Here is a 20,473-nt window from a genome sequence, read left to right as displayed (position 1 = left end):
AGCCCCGGCTGGCGGGAGGCAAAGAGGGAGGCGGGGCCTGATGGGGGCGGGGCCTCGGGCGGGCGGGTGGGCCATTGGAAGGGGCGGGGCCGGCGGGGCAGGGCCTATGTTGGTGGGCGGGGCCTAAGGGAATCTGGAGAGTCTCGGTTTGCCTGGTTGGGGGCGACTACGCTAATAAGGCCTCGAAGGGGCGGGGTCAGAGGACACTCCAAGCCTCTACTTTCTCCGGAACGCTCCTGCTAATGCTTGTCTCCCCGCGCCCCCACCTCTACGTCTTTCTGTTCTTTCTCATCTTCCTTCTCTCTGGGGATCTCCCAGGACCTTACTGGCACCACGATACCCCTGTCACACCGTGGACCAGATCCACGAATGTCAGATGATGAGAGAAGGGGGAAATGATCTACAAACTTCAAATCCAGTTTACAGATGCAAAACCTGAAGCCCAGAGAGGAGAGAAGGCTTGCCCAAGTGCCTGCTATGAAGAAAAAGACTTTACGATGTCCCTTTCAGACAGAGGGTAGGAGAGTAGTGTCCTGCCCTGAGACCCTCCGCTCCCCTCTTCTTCTAGAGCAGTGGTTTACAACTTAGGGTAATTCTGCTCCCCCAGTTCCAGAGTGTCTGGAGACACCTTTGGTTTTCACATCTGAGACTGCTACTGGCATCTAGTGAGAAGAAATGAAGGTTGCTGCAAGACATCTACCAAGGCACGGGACACCCTAAATGTCACTAATGCCAAAACTGAAAAACCCTGCCCTACGACTTTGCCCTCTGCCTAACTGGAGCTTCCAAGTGGGCTCCCTGAGCACTAGGACTCAAGGACACTGTATATAGTCTCTCCTAGAGTCGTGCCTGTCCCATCTTCCTGTGCCTAACATTGCTCAGCTGGTCAATTCCACTTTTGGGCTCCAGTGTTCTAAATTCACTGACTTACAGAGGCGCCAGTATTATTACTATTTGCCTTCCTAACTGTTCCCTGAAGGCAGGCAAAGCAAGTAGTCTCCCTGCTGAGGGCATGGATTACAATGTGACTGGGGAATGGAAAGGGGAGGGGGAGGGGGGGAAGGAAAATGACTGGGATTATTTAATAAAAACAACCCTCCTGAGGATGGTGGAGGGGAAGGACAGGGAGAGCAGAATCTGTGAAGATGTAGAAGAGATGGGAGGAATCCAGACTGCTCTGTGCTCCTCCCATGTGCCCCATCACAAAGCCGTGTAAACCAGTGGCTCCCTTGGGAATTGAGGTCCCTTTGCACATCTGATGAAAACTTGGATACTCCCTCTGGAGAAATGTGCAGATGTACACTTCTTACATAATTTCAGGGACCCCAAAGCTCCATAATGGCTTCTAGAAGGATTGGGCAGGGGGTAGAGGGAGGGATAGAGGTTCATCCTTAAGTGCACATAGGAGAATAAACATGCAGGGACAAAAAAATAAAGCTGGAAAAAAGGAATGAAAAGGGATTTGCCTTACCTGGTTTCCCCTCCCCCACCCACCCTCCGAAGATCTTACTTCCTGGACTGGAGATTGAAGCCATGCTTAGCAGTGAAAGTGCCCAGTCCTAACCCCTGGACCTCCAGGGAATTTCTGCACATTACCTGATACTAAAACATATTCAGGGGGCTCCCCTGGTGGCTCAGTGGTAAAGAATCCACCTTCCTATGCAGGAGACACGGGTTCAATCCCTGGTCCGGGAAGACCCCACATGCTGTGGATCAACTAGGCCCATGCACAACAACTATTAAGCCTGTGCTCTAGAGCCTGGGAGCCACAACTGCTGAGCCCATGTGCCGCAGCTTCTAAAGCTCACTCACCCTGAGCCCGTGCTCTGAAAGCAGAGAAGCCACCACAATGAGAGGCTTTTGCACCGCAACTAGAGAGTAGCTGCTGCTCACCACAACTAGAGAAAAGCACGAGCAGCCACAAAGACCCAGCAGAACCAAAAATAAATAAAACAAAAACCATATTCTAAAGCCAGTGTATTCAAAGCAGTGTGGTATTGAAGCAGACCTAGAGGAATCAGTGAAACAAAATGGAGAGCAGAAATGGACAACCACACAGGGGAAATCCATGTAGGATGAAGGTAGCACTTCAGGAAAATGAGGGGAAATTCAGTATAGGCCTTTTAACAAATAGATGGACTATCAAGCAAGTTATTTGGGAAAATAAGAGAGAGCTGTGTTCTTACCCTACACGGGTATAAATTCCAGGTGAAGCCCATATTTAAATAATAATGCCATAATGTACCAGAAGAAAAATAAGTGAATGTTTTCACAACCTGGGGGGATGGAATGGAAAAGACTTTTCTAAGCATGATGAAACCTGTACGCCAAAGGGAAAACATCGATAAATTTGACTATAAAAATTATAAAACTAAAAAAACTTCTATAGAGAAGTGTGATCATATTCAAGTTTGAAAGACTTGAAATACAAACTGGAAGGGCTGCATTCCAGTTGCCCTCTTCTCTTGCCCCTCTGGCCTGCCAGCCCCTCCCCCGAGCCGCGAAGGGCATGAGCAGAAGGGACGGATGTGGCAGTGACACTCAAGGCAGAGTACATCGAAAAGGCTCCTCCCACGGCACCCTGGCCAGGGTCCACCTGTTCAGGGGCCGGGAAGCCCCGGAAATCCCAGCCTGACCATCTGGGTCCACAGCAGGTGCCTTAGCACAGCGGAGCCAGTCTGTGCCGAGGCTGCTCACCACTTCCCTCGTGTGGCCATAGCGGGAACTGCAACCTTCGATTCCGCTTATGCCGTTTCCCAGAGTTAAGGCAGGAAGACTTTTTCTTAATGTAAATAAGAGTTAAATTTTTGAGGAAGCTAATAATGTTCCAGACCTTGTGCTAAACACTTAACATAGACTATTTCCTTTGACCCTTAAAACAACTCTTCTAGGGGGGTCCACTCTATTATCATCTCCATTTGACAGAAGAGGAAATAGAATTTGGACGAAGTGACTTGTCCAGTCTCTTAAGTGGTGCCATCAGGATTCAAGGTCTGACTCCTGGCCCTACTTTTAATGCAAGAAAGCCAAATCCTTGGAGAAACCAATAAAACAACGTGTTTTTTTTTTAAACCTTGATCCCAGCCTTATCCCAGGTGCTGGCAATTTAGAATTGAGAAAACCAGCCATTAGGAGAGACAGGCAGAGAAACATTTCTGACTCAATGAATCCTGGAAACAGCAGAGAACATGTTAATCCCAGGAAGGGGTGGAGGGGGTGGGGAGGGATCCCAGAGATGTCCTTGAAGCTGAATCTTGTCGAGTTTCAAGGAAGGGTGAAGAAGTGGAACAGAACCTACAGGCCTCCTGTGAGAAGGAACACTGGGGCTTTGGGGAGGAGCTGTTGGGATAGCTGGAGATGAGGTCGGACAAATACACTTGACCAAGCTAGAGTTTGGGCACAGAGGAGTCAGGGCACAAAGATTTTGAGAGCTTTTCCATGTTTTCTGTTGATTTGGTCTAGGGACCATCTGCTCTGCCAATCCAGCCCGCCTTGTTCCTCCCAGATGTTCCCCATCTGGGGTCAAGGTGCAGGTTGCCTAATCTGGAACCGCGGGAGTCAATCTTGACTCACCCTTGTCCTCACCTCCATCCAATTAATTTCAGGGCCTGTCCTGCCTACCTCCTAATGCTCCCCAGGTTCCCTGTCTGCTCTCCACCCTCATGGCCACTCCCTTCCTCCAAAGGGCCATCCTCACTCCTGCACCCAGCTGCTGAACCCAGTGACTGGGTCTCACCACCTGCAGACTTTCACGTAAGTGAAATCCTTCTGCAGCAAATCTAACCACATTCCCCCTCCTATGGAACACCCCTTTCACTATTACATATGGAAATGGGTAAGTAACGAGGTCCTACTATATAGCTTAAGGAACTATATTCAATATCCTCTAATACATAATGGAAAAGAATATGAAAAAGAATATATATACGTACAACTGAATCACTCGGCTGTATATCAGAAATTAACACATCATAAGTCAACAAAACTTCAATAAAATTTGAAAAAAAGAAAACCCTTTTTATCAATTCATTCAACAAATATGGAGCAAGAATTTGTTACATGTCGAATACTGAGGCCACAACAATGGGAAGGATGTAGAATTTCAAGCCGACCGGGGTGGCAGACATCAGTCCAATGATTACAAGCTGGGATACGAGTCAGAGGAAGGCCTGACCTAGAAAGGGAGGTCCTAGAATGTTCCCCATGGTATCCATCCAAAGTTTGAATAGCAGTCAACCAGATCAAAGAGTCAAGGGTTGATGCAAAAACCTTGAAGGTGCTTCTCTGAGCCTCAGTTTTCTCATCTGTGTAAGAAGATTAACTGAGTTACTGTGTGTAAAGTCCTCAGAACAGGTTCTAGGATATAATACATTTTCCATATGTGTTAACTATAATAACAATAAGGGTTATTATTATTATTATTTAAGTGGAGAGCCACTGGAAGTATATCAGCAAAGAATTACATGAAACTAGCACTTTTTAAAGATCTTTCTGGCTGTAGGAAGCATGGGTTGGAACAAGGAAATAACAGATTTGGAGGGTTTAATTAGGAGACTTTAACAGGGATCCATTGAGAGCTATGGGGCATTTAAACTAAGGCAGCAGAAGGGACTTGGAGAGAGTCTATGATTTAGGTGGTAGAAACTACTAACCTTGATCTTTGATTGGTGATGGGATGCTATAAGGGGTGGCAAGGGATCTCCCCAGATTGTGACCCTAGCAGCAGGGGATGGTGGTCATGTTCTTTACTAGGAAGGGGAGGCTAGAGGGGGACCAGGTTGGGGAGATGCTGAGTCCAGTTCTGGACGTGTTCAGATTCAGGTACGTTGGAGTATCCTGAATGAGGAGCTGCAGAAGCATCTGGTTAGGTCTGGAGTTCAGATGAGAAATTGTGGCGATTGAAATTGTTGAAATTGTTGACAAATACATGAATATTGTACCACAATCAACCCATCTGGAAAAGGTGGGAGGAAGGAGATAAATAAATGATTTTTAAGGTTTCTCCTGGTTCCAACACATGTTGGATTCCTAATGCTGAGGTTGGCAGTACTCCAGAGACAAAGAGAAAATGGCCTGAACTTGGCAGAGGCCCCTGGGAGGCTGTTTGTTATTCTTTCATCTGACTGTCTGTTACTGAGCAGCTACTATGAGCCACATGCTCTGCTGGAGATGGAAGGGTCAGAAGACCCAACCCCTGTCCTCAGGGAATGCACAGCCTAGTGTGGAAACAGAAAGGCCAAGAGCAATTCCGAAATAGGAACCCAAGTGCCCTAAGGCAAGGCTGGGGGACCCAGGGATGCTTCCTGGAGGAAGTGATATCCAAGACCAGAGTGGAAGGTGAGCATAAGAAAGGTGTGTGGGGAATCTGGGCAGAGAGGGTTGTTCGCGTGGTTATTTTAACGGTTCTCATTCCTCTTGGGTTTTCCACTTTGGACTCTACCGATGTGCCCTGAGAGTCCATTCCAGATGCTGAAAACCAGACACCACCACTTGCGTCTCTTAGGTTGTGTTGAATTCACCTTCTTTTTCTGGATCCTTCTCTTCAAAACTCTTCCTGCCCAAACTCCACCCTCCCTGTCAGGTCTTGGATGAGGGTGGGGCAAGAGAAGTGCTCAGGGTGCAAATTTAGGGAGGCACTCGCTCTTAGGGGCATGCAACCTGCTTCCAGCCCTGCACCCTGATCACACAGGTGCTGTTCACACTGTGGATCCTTCTGTTTACAGTGACTCTCCCCCCACCCCCTGAATATTCATTGGAAAGACTGATGCTGAAGTTGAAGCTCCAATACTTTGGCCACCTGATGCCAAGAGCTGACTCATTGGAAAAGACTCTGATGCTGGGAAAGACTGAAGGCAGGAGGAGAAGGGGACAACAGAGGACGAGATGGTTAGATAGCATCACTGACTCTATGGATGTGAATTTGAGCAAGATCCAGGAGACAGTGAAGGACAGGGAAGCCTGGCATGCAGTCCATGGGGTTGCAAAGAGTCAGACGTGACTTGGTGACTGAACAACAACCTCCCCGCCCCATCCTACTCCAAGGCTCAGTTCAGATATCAACTCCTCCTGGACGTCTCCTGCTCTCCACAGTCCTCCCCCTGCCTCCTCCCTAGTCCAAGGTGGTCCTCTGTGCTCAAACAGCATGGTGAAGACCGCACAACACAGTGGTTGCCAGAGCAGGCTTCGGCATCAGAGTCCTGCTGTGCTGTTTATTATCTGCGAACTACTCTCTGAGCCTGTTTTCATGCGTGTCAAATGTGGTACCAACTTCACAGGAGAGCTGTAAAGATTAAATGAGAAAAACGTTTGTAAAGTGATCACGAGTGATTGGCACAGGGAACTCAGTAAGTGTTCGTTATTATGACTTTGTTTATATTTCCTTCTAAAGCACTCCTATACTTAGAGATGTTTTCTAATTATTTTCCTGTCTTTGTCTTCATTATATCATAAGTTCCTTGGGGCAGGGAAGAGGAGTAGGAGGGAGAGACGAAGGAGGAAGAAGAACTTCCTGGATGACATTTAGCAGGAATGAAGGCTTATCTGTGACATAACTCAAGGAAAGAAATGACAAATCCTCTGGGAAAAGTTCTGGGCAGGAAATCTGGAGCCTTGGGCTTGAGTCACATGGTTCCAGGGATGGCACGGTGCCTGCCAGACTCACGTCCACTTTGAAGAAAGGCTGCCCAGACCACAAACCCGGTTGGGGCTCTGGTTTAGACCATATGGTCCCTCTGGCCTCTAGAGGTAGCAGATGGGGGCCAGCCCTGAGCCAAGGGTTACCATCTCATGTATTAGATGGTGACCTTTAAATAATAGCCCAGCACAGCCATCTGAGACAGGCCAGTTAGAGGCTCTCTTGAACCAAGGAACAGAAAGAAATTGTCAGGTGACAGAGGGAGGTGAGGTAGGGAGGTCAGGCTCCAGCGAAGCCCTGAGCGGAGATGAAGAGCAGGGACCAGCAGTAAGCAGCAGCCTGGCTGGAGGGAGGGAGGGGCAGGGCTGTGCAGAGACCGGGAGGCTGTGAGCAGTAAGTCCTAGAGTTGCCTCTGGTGTTTGGATGCCAGTCCTTGGGAGAAGCTCCTTTACATGTGAGCCAGAGGGGTCAGTTTACTGTTCCTGGCCACTTGATGAGTCTGACTCTACTTATCTTGGCAAGTCTCTGCTCCTCACTGGGCCTCAGTTGGCCTAGACCATCCTTAAGGTCCTCCCCAGATGGATGTTCCCTTTGAACATAACATGGAATGGTTTTTAGGTTGTGGGCCACTGAGTTCAGCATTAGTTAAGCATGCCCATGATACCCTAGGTCCCTAGAGAGCTTCAATTCAGTTCAGTCGCTCAGTTGTGTCTGACTCTTTGCGACCCCATGAACTGCAGCACGCCAGGCCTCCCTGTCCATCACCAACTCCCGGAGTCCACCCAAACCCATGTCCATTGTGTTGGTGATGCCATCCAACCATCTTATCCTCTGTCGTCCCCTTCTCCTCCTGCCCTCAATCTTTCCCAGCATCTTAGTGGCTGGTTAAGGAGCCTGGAGGAGGAACCCAGCACACACCTGGCTTTGAATCTGAAACTCTCCCTTCCGTTGCATCCTTTGTTGGATCACAGAAGAAGTGAAGAATCAGGCTGGGTGTTTCTCCAGTGTCTTTTGGCTGCTGAATGCCCTACCTGTCCCCGGACACTTTCCTGGAGCTGTGTCAGCATTCAGAGGATTTCAGTGCCAGGTCTGCACCAAAGAAAGTACCACTCCAGGAAGAATTTGAACAAAGAAAGTTTCCTTTTTTGGTGTTAAGATTTCCTGCCTTCCAGCTGTTTGGCTTTCAGCCTGTGCCCTGCCTTCATCCCTCTCCTCTAACGACTATGTTGATAATAACACTTTCTTGCCTTTTTATGGGACTTTGTACTTTTCAGGGCCTTTTCATGCTTGTTATCTTATTTGATACAGAAACCCAGGGAGGATGGGCAAGAAGGAGGGATAGAAGGTAACACCTATCATTTCTCCCATGCCATCTATCCCCTTAAAACAATGTATTTTAAAAGAATTTAGAAAAATTATCCCTTCGTTCTTTTTAATTTTGTTTCTGCCACGCCACCCAGCTTGTGGGACCAGGGAGCAAACCCACGCCCCCTGCAGTGGAAGCTCGGAGTCCTAACCAGTGGACTGCCCTTTCTGCTCTTTAACAAACAGATGGAAACGTTGAGATTGAACTTGATTTGCCCAAGATCACAGAGCAAATTAGTGGCTCACTGGGTTTAGGAGGTTTCCAATCATGGACCATACTTGAGTAGGACTTGCCCAACACCATCTTGCAAGATGCTACTGGCCATGGCAAGGTACCTCTGAGAAAAGTGGTGTTTTGGGCACGGCTGCTCCTTTGAGGCTTCCAGGAGTCATCCACAATCTTACATCTCCAGGCCCTGGAGAGACTTGACTACCCCCCGGTGGCCTGGATAGCAACAGGAACCCACGGAAGTAAAGGTAAGACATAAGGATTCAGTAACAGTTCCTCTGGTATCAGTCAGGATAAATGCCATTGGAAGAGTATGTTTTCTTGTTTTGATTGCAGAGCACTTGCGGAAGGGTAAGACAGGAAACATTGAGAACTGCGGGTTTATCCCTCCATCATCTCCTCTGGAAAAGAGGATGCAGAGGGGATAGTTCCTACCCCTCCTCCCTTCCAAAACCCTCGTTGGTGGCCAGAGCACACCCTTCCCCGACCTGTCCGTGTTGGGCCCCCTACCAACCGTGCTCGTTTTCGATTCCCACCTCATCATTCCAGAGCCCATCCCTTCCAGCCACAGCATGGAGTCCAGTTATCTTAGGAGGCAGGCAGTAAGTTCTCCATCACACGGTTCTGATAGGGAAAGATGAGGAAGCAGAAGGAGCGTGAGACTTTCTCTGTGCTCTCTCAAGGGTCCCCTGTGCTCCTGCCCCAGTGCCCCAGCAGGGAGCTTAATGTGCTTGCCTGTGGCATCACCCAGCTCAACACTGGCAAACAGCACACCTGGGCAGTTAATCATGGCAGTCAGCTTAGTGGCAGGGCAATACCATGCCAGTCTGGGTGAGGACAAGAAAACAGAAAAGGTGCTTGGAATTCAAACAGAGGTAGTTTATTTCGGAGAACTGGTTGGCTTGAGGGAGCAAAAAGGTAAGGTGGAGAAGACTAGAGATTAGTGGCTGCAGGAAGCCTCTTCCACCCCCAGATCTGGAGGAGCAGCTGGAAGGCTGCTACCAGAGCCAGAAGTGCCACTGATGCTACCGGGTTGTTGCTTTTGAAGTGATGCTGCCGGCAGAACTGCCAGGGGTCACTGGAGCCTAGAGCCACCTCTCCAGTACCACTGATACTTTTGGAAATACTGAAGGCCTCTCAACCCATAATCAACAGCTGCTGCCAGAGTCTCCAGTGGATACAAAGAGAAAATGTTCACATCTCCTCCAGCCATCCCATCTCCAGCCATACAGTTGCCCACCTGTACTTGCCACTGACTGAATCTGACTGGAAGTCAGCTAGCAAGAGGAGACTGGGAAATGTAGTTTTCAGGGCCCTCCAGGGCCTGGCACTCTTCAGTACAAAGAAGAACATGAAAGAGTCTAGACCGGAGCTCAGAGCAAACAGGCAAATGACTGGCACAAATGCGATTGAAACTTACAACTAATTTCGGCACCTAAAGGGATACATGTACGGGACATCGGTTGACTATCTCATTTCTCCATTTCCCCCTTTCCAACAGCCCCTGATTTCCTTTTCAGGATCCAAGTATTTCCACGAAGCTGACTCTATCAGGGAAAAGGAGGGCTGAGCTGGTCAATCCTACTGGCCAGAATGACTGGTTCAGGGTGGTTGTATGAACTCAGCCTGTCCAATCACAGTGAATCTCAGGATTTTCTTCTCAGGAGGAAAGAGTATCCCTCAAGGCTAGGAGACTAATGTTTAGGTACATGTGGAACCCACATGCTTAGGGAGCTCTGGCATACTTGGTCAAGATCATGCACCTCAGGGTGCCAATTGCTGGTCACAAAAAAGACCAGTTTACAAGCATCGTGGAAAACTCTGGAAGGCAAATGAAGTTCTAGGAATCAGCTATTCTTCTCCTGGTCTCATCCTGGAACAGTGGCTTTACAATATGTTTTACTGTACCCTCAATAAGAAATAAATTTTATAGTACACATGTATTACTAACTGGATATATAACTGAAACCGAAGTTTCACAATAGTTTCCACAGCATTTACCCTTGCTATGTGTAATTAATTCAAATTTTCAATTCTATGCTATTCTTTTTTTTTTTTTTTTAATAAAGCTGGTTGCAAACTTCTAAGTGGGTTTATGATCTACTAATAAGCTAGGACCTGCAATTTGAAAAACATTGTCCTAGACTGTGCCATCATCAATTGCTGCAAAATTTGACTGTTAATTTTAAGCATCCTGCTACTGCTAAGTCACTTCAGTCGTGTCCGACTCCGTGCGACCCCACAGACAGTAGCCCACCAGGCTCCGCCGTCCCTGGGATTCTCCAGGCAAGAACACTGGAGTGGGTTGCCATTTCCTTCTCCAATGCATGAAAGTGAAAGGTGAAAGTGAAGTCGCTCAGTCATGTCCGACTCTTCGAGACCCCCATGGACTGCAGCCTACCAGGCTCCTCCATCCATGGGATTTTCCAGGCAAGAGTACTGGAGTGGGGTGCCATAACCTTTACTAACTTTCCTGCCTCTGTACCCTTATTCTCTTTCTTTGCTCTGAAGAAAAGTACACAGTGCCCTAGCTCAGAGGCCAACCTCTCACCCATCTGTGCTGAGGACCCCAAAATCTTACCGCTGCAGATCTTTTCTCTCTCTTTCATTGTCAATTTCTGCCTGTCTACTAAAAAATGCATAGTTTACAAAATTGCTCTGGAGTTTGCCTTCTTAAAACTAAAACAAAGTGAAAGTGAAGTCGCTCAGTTGTGTCTGACTCGTTGCGACCCCATGGACTGCAGCTTACCAGGCTCCTCCGTCCATGGGATTTTTCCAGGCAAGAGTACTAGAGTGCGTTGCCACTTCCTTCTCCAGGAGATCTTCCCGACCCAGGGACTGAACCCGGATCTCCCTCATTGTAGGCAGACCCTTTACTGTCTAAGCCACCAGGGAAGATAAAACAAACCAACAAATAAAAACTCCCCTTGACCCCATTTCAACTTCTACTTCCTTGAGTAAAAGCAGAGTAGATGTGGTTGAATAGGACATGAAACAAAAGGGTGGCCTAGAGGTGAACTCAGTAGAAGGGGTAAGGACCGCACCAGGATGGCAAGCGGCGGGTGTTCCAGGGAGAAAGGCATCATAAATTCTGTAAGCGTACAGAAATCAGAAGTGAATTCCGACCCCAGAACTGCCTTCCTTAATTTCTTCTTTGGACACTTCTGCTTCCTGCTTCCCAAATCTTTGCTGTTGGAGCTTGGACTCTGGAATCAGGGAAGCTCAGGTTCAACCCCAGCTGTGCTGTTTTGAACTGGGTAACCAGGAATAAGGCACATCTCCTCTTTAAGTTTCCTCATCTGTGAAATTAGTCTAAGATCTATCTTATTGAGTGGGATAAAGATTAAATGAAATCAATATAGGTTAGCTCCTATTAACTTCCCTGGTGGCTCAGATGGTAAAGTGTCTGCCTACAATGCAGGAGACCTGGGTTCGATCCCTGGGTCGGGAAGATCGCCTGGAGAAGGAAATGACAACCCACTCCAGTACTCTTGCCTGAAAAATCCCATGGACAGAGGAGCCTGGTAGGCTACAGTCCACGGGGTCGCAAAGAGTTGGGACACAACTGAGAGACTTCACTCACGTATCTCCTCTTATCATCAAGGCTTTCCCTGATCATTATGCAAAACCTCACTCCCCCACTAATAATCATTACCCTTGTGACCACTTGTTGAGCAATCCCTCTGTGCCAGGTGATACACTAGGGACCATACAAACAGGGTTTCCCTGCCATGAAGGATTCCCTGGCACCTTCTCATTGTAGAGATTTCTCTTTTTGATCATTTAATTAACATTTTTAGAGTGAATACCATGCACCAAGGAGTGGACTGGCTTACTTGCATTCATTCATTCTAGCAAATGTTAATTAAACACCTATTATTGTGTCTGGAACTTACTAGGTGTTGGCAATACTAAGATGAACTTGGCTCTGAACCCTGAAGGGTTCACAGTCTAGTTGCACAGTAAGTGCTATGTCATGAGGATATTTTATGAGATGTTCTTTCCTTCTAGTTTCTTGGTCTATGCAACCCTATCTTTGGCTCCAGACCCTTGGCTGTTTCTGATTGTGTTTTTCTGGCTTGATCTTGGAGCCCTACCTTCAGGACACACCTTTGGGTTCTCAGCTCCCCTCGTGGCCATCAGGATTAAGATTAAATTTTTTTGTTCCCTGTCTTTCCCTTCCTGGGATCCCCTTCCAGAGGAAAGATACTTAACAGATGTCCAGAAGACAGGAAAATTGCTGGTCTGGCTCTAACCCCATCACACTTTGAATACTTCTGTCTTAATTCACTCCATCTCCTAATTGCTAAACCCAGCTGACTTTTTGTCCCTTTGCTATTTTTTGCCCCTTTCTCTCTTTTTGGTATCATATATTATTCACTATCCTTTGCATCTTTCACTTCTACAGCTCAGAGGGGTTAAGGAATCTGTTCAAATTTTAAGAAGTAGAGTTGAGACTTGAACCTAGATCTGACTGACTCCAAAGCACATGCAATAGCCAATACTCCATGCTTTCTTCCCAAACAGACCGGCAGTGTGATCTGACCTGTCCAATATGTAGTCATTAACTACATAGTTTTTCAAATTTAAATTAAAATAAAATGAAGCAAAAAACTCAGTTGCTCGGTTGTATTCATTGTCTTCAAGGGCTGAACTGCCACATGCAGCTGATGGTTACACAGATATAAAACACCTCCATCCCTGCAGAAAGTTCCCCTGGATAGTGTTGGTTTAGATAAACAGCAGGACAGCATTGGATTAGATGGTGTTCTGTCCTCGGCCCCTTCTCTTTACCCCTTCCCCTCTTATTTATTCTCAAGGAGTGGGCAGCCCTTGTTTGGTCTGCCCAACTCTCTACTCCCGCTTTTCCTCCCTACTTGCTATCACACCATATTTGCAGCCTTACAGTGGCTACAACCATATTTACACGTGACCCTGTGCCCCACAATGATGTTGATTGGTTCAGGGGTAAACATCTGGCTAAAACTAGTCCAAGCAACAGCTCTTTCTCCCAGGAAGTTGAAACTGGGCCTAAAATCTAATCACCTGACTGATCTCTTAAATGGAGGTGCCCTGGGATCCAGGGGTGACATTTTCTTTGACTTGGATTGGTAAAACCGGTCTTCAAGGAGATAAATAACAAAACAATTATACATATTGGGGAGGGTTGGATCTTGGGGCTCAAAGGACGTCAGGCTTCTGTGTCCTTCTCTTTCTCTGAGATCTGCCTTCCTCTGTGATGCCTTTGTGCTCAGGCAGGCTCTTCCTGTAAAGCAGAAGCGGTAGCCACCCACAGATCTTTATGACTCAAGACCTACAGGAGAAAAGTCTTGCCTTTCTATATTCTACATCTTTAGGAAGGCTTTGCTTAGCTTGGTTTGAGTCAAGTGCTCAGCTGTTCAGAAACTGCGATCTGTCTTAACAAGGGCTCCTAGAAAACAAAACCCGAAGAAGGGATTAAGTGCTAAAGCTTTATAAGGGATGCACAATGCTAGGGCAGTGAGGATGAGGGGGTAGGGAAGCAGGAAAAGATGGTAAGCAATGCAAGGAAATGTTTCTTGCTACTTCTTCACAATGAACTGTAAAGAGACACATCTAGTCTCTGGACAGGTCTACCCACTTGGACGTGCAGAAAGCCTTCAGACTGTTTGTATACAGAAACTATACCTTCAAACAGTCCATCAGAGGAAGGGAGGGAGAGTAAATTGTTCCTCCATTCATCATAGTTGGCCCTGAAATGAAAGTCGCTTAGCAGTGTCCGACTCTTTACAACCGCATGAACTATACAGTCCATGGAATTCTCCAGGCCAGAATACTGGAGTGGGTAGTTGTTCCCTTCTGCAGGGGATCTTCCCAACCCAGGGATCAAACCCAGCTCGCTCGTATTGCAGGTGGATTCTTTACCAGCTGAGCCACCAGGTAAGCCTATATATAGTTGGCCCCATGGGCAGTTAAATCTCTGGTACAGGTTATATCTCCTGTACATCACCGACCCCTTCAGCAGCTGCTTAGGAAGCCAGATCTCTTGCTCTGCGAGGTGGTGGGTCCTCAGGGTCTGGAAAGTGCGAGAGAAGCCAGACTATCCATGCTTGCAACTAGTTGGCTTCAGCCAGTGGAACTGTGAGCCTCACTCAGAGCTGGTCAGCCATGTCTGTGGTTGAGGTGGACCAAGCATCTAATGGTCTGGGAGGCAAATGATGCAGAGAGACTCTGAGGAGGCCCTGGGCCAAGGTGTGGGGCTCATGATGATTGGTCAGGGTGGGTCACACACTTACCCCTACAGCTGATGGGATACAGAGGAGATGCTGTGAGCTCCTCCTCCCTCCCCTCCTGTCAGTTCAGATCCTCAGAACACAGACCTCAAGACAGGGTTAAATGCAAGAAATTCAATACAGAAAACACCTGTGAGAGACAATGGTGGGGGGCGGCTAGACCTGAGAGAGACTGGGAGAGGACCACCCAACAGTGAGCCAGGTCTGACCCTAAGTGAAGAAAAGAGAAGGCAGGAGTTCTAGGTGGAAGCACCTTAGACTGCAGTGCAGCTTCAAGGAAAGTTTGTGAGGTCACTGAGCAGTCCTTGAGCCAAAGTCATCCATCAGAAGAGCGTCACTTATCCTAGGCAGATGCCTGTCCAAAAATCCCTGCTGTGCTCAGTCAGTGGCCAGCTTGTGGGAAGTGAGGCCTGGGGGTGAAGGGCAATGGATCTCAGAGTGTAGCATGGATTTCAGAGCTCAGCAGCTGGGCTGCAAGTACAGTGTCATTACCATTGGAAAGGGCAAGGCTACTGAGCAGGCAAGACAAGTGTCCATCCCAGAGCTCACAATGATCCACTTGCCACGCTCTGGAGAAGTCCAGAAATCTTCATCTGGAGACTGCCCTACTCCCAGAGGTGAAGCCGGGGGTCATACCACACACCTTCACTCCTCTTGCTCCTCACCTCTGCAACAGCAGACCAACAATCAAGCGCTTCAGTCCTCCGTCGGCAGCGTGACCTCTGCATTTCTATCTTCCTCCCTCCATTCTCACTGCTACTGATGTGCTCAGGCTCCTGTTAGATCTCGTCCTATGTGGAAGTCTCCAACTGGTCATTCTGCAACCCCACTCCATCTTGTTATCTCTGCCAGATAGCCATTTTGTGTGTTTGTTTTGGTAGCACTGAGTTTTCATTGCTGAGCGCAGGCTTTCTCTAGTTGCGGTGAGCCAGGGTGACTCTTGGTTGCAGCGCATGGGCTTCTCATTGCGACGGCTTCTCTCTTTGCAGAGCACAGGCTCTAGGTGCCAGGAATTCGGAAGTTGCAGCACATGAGTTTAGTTGCTCCACAGCATGTGGAATCCCTGCAGCAGGGATCAAACCCGCATCCCCAGCATTGGCAGGCAGATTCCTATCCACAGGCATAACTAAGGAACCCCCATGTAGTGGTTAAACAGTTTTGACCATGTCATTCCCATTTGCAAAAACTTCAATCACTGGGAATGTAAAATGGTACAGCTGCTGTGGAAAACAGTATCGTGGTCTCTCAAAAAATTAAACATAGAATTATCATCTGATCCAGTAACTTCACTTCTGGGTATGTACCCCAAAGAGTTGAAAGCTGGAACTCAAACAGATATTTGTACACCAATGTTCACAGCAGCATTATTCGCCATACTCAAAAGACAGAAACAGCCCAAATTCCATTGCCGGATGAATTTGTAAGCAAAATATGCTATATACACACAATGGAGTACTATATTCAGCCATAACTAGAGATGAAAGTTTGCCTGAAAGGCTGTTCGACAAGAGGGCCCAGTCCTCCTGAGGTCTCTCAGGGGTTCAGGTCCACATCTTTAAGTGGTGTGGGCAGGAACAGCATTCAGGGGCAGAATGGCAGGGCCTGAGACCAGGGGCGCTCTTGGCCTGATGGCTGCTGGTTCTGAAGGTGTCCTTGCCCTGATGCCTTCACGTTGGGCTGCTGAGGGGAGCAAAGGAAACTGAGAGGTGAGTCATAGCGCAAGGCCCTAGTGGAAAGGCCCTTGTCCCCTGTGTGCCTTTGCACCTTCCTCAAGCATGTGTGTTTTCTCTACCCTCTTCTTCCTCCCTCCAAAAAAGAAAGGAATGAAAGTTTGGGATGTGCTATATGACATGGACGAAACTTGAACACATTATGCTAAGTGAAACATGCCAGACACAAAAGGGTAAATTTTGTATCGGGTTGGCCAAAAAGTTCGTTTCGTTTTCTCTGTAACATCTTGTGGAAAAGCCTGAACAAATTTGTTGGCCAGCCCAATATAATTCCACTTATATGATATACTTGGAATAATCAAATTCAAAAGGAGAAAAGAGAACAGGGGTTCCTAGGAGCCGAGGGTGGGGAGGATGGGGAGTTACTGTTTAATGGGCACAGAGTTTCAGCATGGGATGACGAAAAAATTCTGGAGACAAACAGTGGTGACGGTTGCACAATGATGTGAATGTACTTATTGCCAATAAACTGTACTCTTCAAAGTGATTAAAATGGTAAAAGTAATAAAAACAATAAGACTTCCACCACTAAGTCTCCTTAGCAGAAAATAAAACCCAAGAGCCTTAATCTGACCAAAATGTATTTTTTCCAGATGCTTTTTCCCTTTTCATCATCTTCTATATTTCCTCCATCAACCCCCTGCTTCCTATACGTGATCTAGTGGCCACCTATACATGGCATGCTCTTTCCGTAATTCTACACATTTTTAAAATGTCACATCCTCACAAATCTTTCCTGAATTCTTCCCATTGTTTCATACTAAGTGGAAGTAATATCTTCCTTTTTGAACTCCCACAACATGTGAATTATATCTTTCTTTAGCACTTACTGGTCTTCTTTGATATCAAAGATGCCATACAATGAGATAGAGGCGTGTAGCTTAAGGTATTCTAGAGAGGTCCCTCTATAGTTTTAACACTTTAGGGAATCTACCATCATCTCAGAACTGTGCCTGTCTTACCATCTCAGAAGCCAGGTTTTAATAGCAAGCACAGAATGGAACCATCTCCCAGGAGGGCTCTTATATTCTCTCAGTTCACAAAAATGGATAGTTACATACACCAGGATCTAGTAGATTAATTTACAATGAAAAATGCAATTATCAAGAGAACTGGGATCCTCTAGGTGGTAGATCACTAAATTCTGTCCCAGAGGCAGGACACTTGCTGGGTGAGCACAGAATCACACCAGGAAGGCATATTGATCTTAAGAAGCATTTCTTAGCTGAGGCACCCAGAGATAATTCACCCACTGTAGGGATGACATGGACAAGAAAATCTTAATGCCCAGGTCAGTCTAACTGAGACAGGGCTTAGAGGGACAACATTAATGCTCATTTCTGCCTTGTTTTCAGTTGTCATGTCTGATTAAGCCCTTTAGTTCACAGAATATCTCTCCAAATAGGATACAGACTATCGTTTGACAGAATAGTCTCCAAATACGGTACAGAATGGTTGGCTGACAAGATTGATTAGGTTTCTATTAAATTACGATATCTGCCTTGAGATTCCTCTCATATGAACTGGATCAGCGTTTATTTTTGATCTTGTTTGTAGATAAGCTCTTGGCTTACCCGAGTGTGTGCATGTGATATGTGCGTGTGCTCAGTCATGTCCCACTGTTTGCGCCCCGTGTACTGTAGCCCGCCAAGTTCCTCTACCATTTCCCAGGCAAGAATACTGGAGCGGTTGCCATTTACTCCTCCAGGGGATCTTTCAGACTCCAGGATTGAGCCTAAGTCTCTTGAATCTCCTGCAATGGCAGGTGGATTCTTACCGCTGAGTCACCTGGGTTTCAGAGCTGTCTGCCAGTTTAGGCTAGCTACATTATGCTGCAATAACGAACAACTAAAACAATCTCAGTAGCTTATTAACAAAGATTTATTTCTTTACTCACATTACATGTCGTGTGTGTCAACTGTGGCTCTGCACATCTTCATTCTGGGACCAAACCTGGAAAAGTAGCCCTATTTGGAACGTGATCCTCTCATGACTGAGAAAAAAATATGGTGGAATCATGAGATGGCTAATACATTTCTGCTCAGAAGTGGATCAAGCCAGTTCTACTCACATTTCATTGACCAAAACAAAGTCAAGCTTGAGGACATTAGGGTGAGAAGTACAACCTTCTAGGGACAGGCCAGATAGGGAGGGTTTTGTTTATTTGTTTACTGGCTGTGCTGGGTCTTTGTGGCTGTACAAGGGCTTTCTTTAGTTGTGGCAAGCAGGGGCTACTCTCTAGTTGCGGTTTACCAGCTTCTCATTGTGGTGGCTTCTCTTCTTGTGAAGCGTGGGCTCTAGAGCACGGGCTCATGAGTTGCGGCTTAGTTGCTTTGGGGCATGTGGGATCTTCCCGGATCAGGGATGGAATCCATGTCCCCTGCATTAACAGGCAGATTCTCAACTGCTGGAGCACCAGTGAAGTCCCTGAGGGAGAATTTTAGCAAAGGAGGGGCAGAGAATATTGATAATCACAGTCTACAGCAAGGACTAATACTCAGGCTATATGTATTAGTGTGACTGTTACCAGTTATAAATATTAACTGTTAAAATACTGAAATACTTTCGTGCTAGTTGGTAAACAGCTGCAGTTCCAAGTCTCCTGACAACTCCTCCACTGGGACCTACTACCCACAAACTAGCAACTGAAAGCTTAACATCAAGCATAGACGGTATCTCCAGAACCCTTCCTGGACTTCACACCTGGTAGATCAGCGCTTGAACACTTGCTGTTGTTTAATGTTTACTATCGTCCTTGGATAATTTCTTCTACTATGTAAATTTTTATTAGTTTAATTCTGAGGGCAACCTGATTTCCATGCTCCCAGAGGGAAATTGACTACAGCCCCTATATACCGTCAGTGTTTGCTTAGTCACTAAGTTGTGTGCAACTCTTTGTGACCCCATGGACTGTGGTCCACCAGGCTCCTCTGTCCATGGGATTTCCCAGGCAACAATACTGCAGTGGGTGGCCATGCCCTCTCCCAGGGGATCTTCCCCACCCAGGGATCAAACCCATGACTCCTGCACAGGCAGGCAGATTCTTTACTGCTGAGCCACTAGGGAAGCCCATCTACTGTCAATACTTAAATATAATAATGATAACTAGTAATACTAATTTGTGTTGTCCCCTGCAAATTTTTACTTCCCTTTCATAAGCACAGTATATGTAAAAATTGCTCAATATTTGTAAAAAGACTTACCTAGCTTTTCCCCATTAGCCAAGCTTATTTATCTCAACATACTATTTCTTGAGTCTGTTTTTAATTTTTATGCCATTTCTCATGTCTGAAAATATCATTATCACTACTTTGAAATACTTTTGCAAAGCACTCTCCCTTAAACTGTTTCATTCAATATCCCTGACACTTCGAGGTAGGAATTAAGATCACTTTACAGATGAAGAAATCAACAAGACTTAGTGAACTCAAGTATCTTGTAACTAGTTAGGTTTTATTTATTCATCAAATATTTATTGAGTGCATTAAATGAGATTTATTTAGGCTGGATTTGAAAACAATTTCCCTGAATTCAAGTCAAGGGTTTAATTCCACTATTCTCAACAACGTTATCACTAGGGTCATAAACTCAAAGGAAGGAAATAATAATAGTGTATTGATTTTATTGTTGAGGAGCCCCGCAAAACAAGTCTCAGAAAAGTCATTTGTAAACTTCAAGGTAACCACCAGCAAAAGCAGTCTTATTTGTGCTTGCAACCTAGTGCACACTGTTTCATTGTGGATGATTCTACTCAATATATATTTGATGTATTTATATACAGATTTGGGGACTATTCAAACTGAGTTTCGCCACTATCTGCGGAGCCTTCATTAAGTTACTTAACATTTTGGCGCTTAATCACCAGTAAAATAGAAATACTGCTAATGCCTTCGGACTAAGTAGTTGTGGAGATTAAAGCGGTAAAGTATGAATACGAATGGTGGTTGCAGTTCAGTTTCCAATTGTTTTTAAAGAAGTTTTAATTCTGCCTTCAAGTGACAAAAACAATGTGCATATAGACGTAAAGTTACAAGGTGACCATTCTAGGGAAAGTGCTGTTCTTTATTTTGAAGTATATCTTTACAGTTTTAAATCCCCTTTTACGGTACTGGCAGCTGTCTTCTTTAACGGCGCACTTAATCTGGCATTCCCCATGCCGCCCTCCATCCTCCAGCTGTTACCTCCTAAATTAAAAAAAAAAAAAAAAAAACCCCACGAAAACCTATCTATTCCCCTAAAACTC

General features: G+C 46.3%; 1 long non-coding RNA gene across 1 annotated transcript; it reads right to left on the bottom strand.

Moving 5' to 3' along the window:
- Window positions 1–10,243: 10,243 nt before the first annotated feature.
- Window positions 10,244–20,238, bottom strand: LOC139182275 (uncharacterized). Its single transcript, XR_011565930.1, has 2 exons — window positions 18,128–20,238; window positions 10,244–16,180 (listed from the first exon to the last, which is right to left on the bottom strand). It is a non-coding gene; the product is annotated as an uncharacterized lncRNA (long non-coding RNA).
- Between the last annotated feature and the right edge of the window lie 235 nt (window positions 20,239–20,473).

The sequence above is a fragment of the Bos indicus genome, chromosome 3, assembly GCF_029378745.1.
Source record: "Bos indicus isolate NIAB-ARS_2022 breed Sahiwal x Tharparkar chromosome 3, NIAB-ARS_B.indTharparkar_mat_pri_1.0, whole genome shotgun sequence".
In the NCBI taxonomy this organism is placed as follows: domain Eukaryota; kingdom Metazoa; phylum Chordata; class Mammalia; order Artiodactyla; family Bovidae; genus Bos; species Bos indicus.
This window is presented reverse-complemented; position numbering and strand designations above follow the sequence as displayed.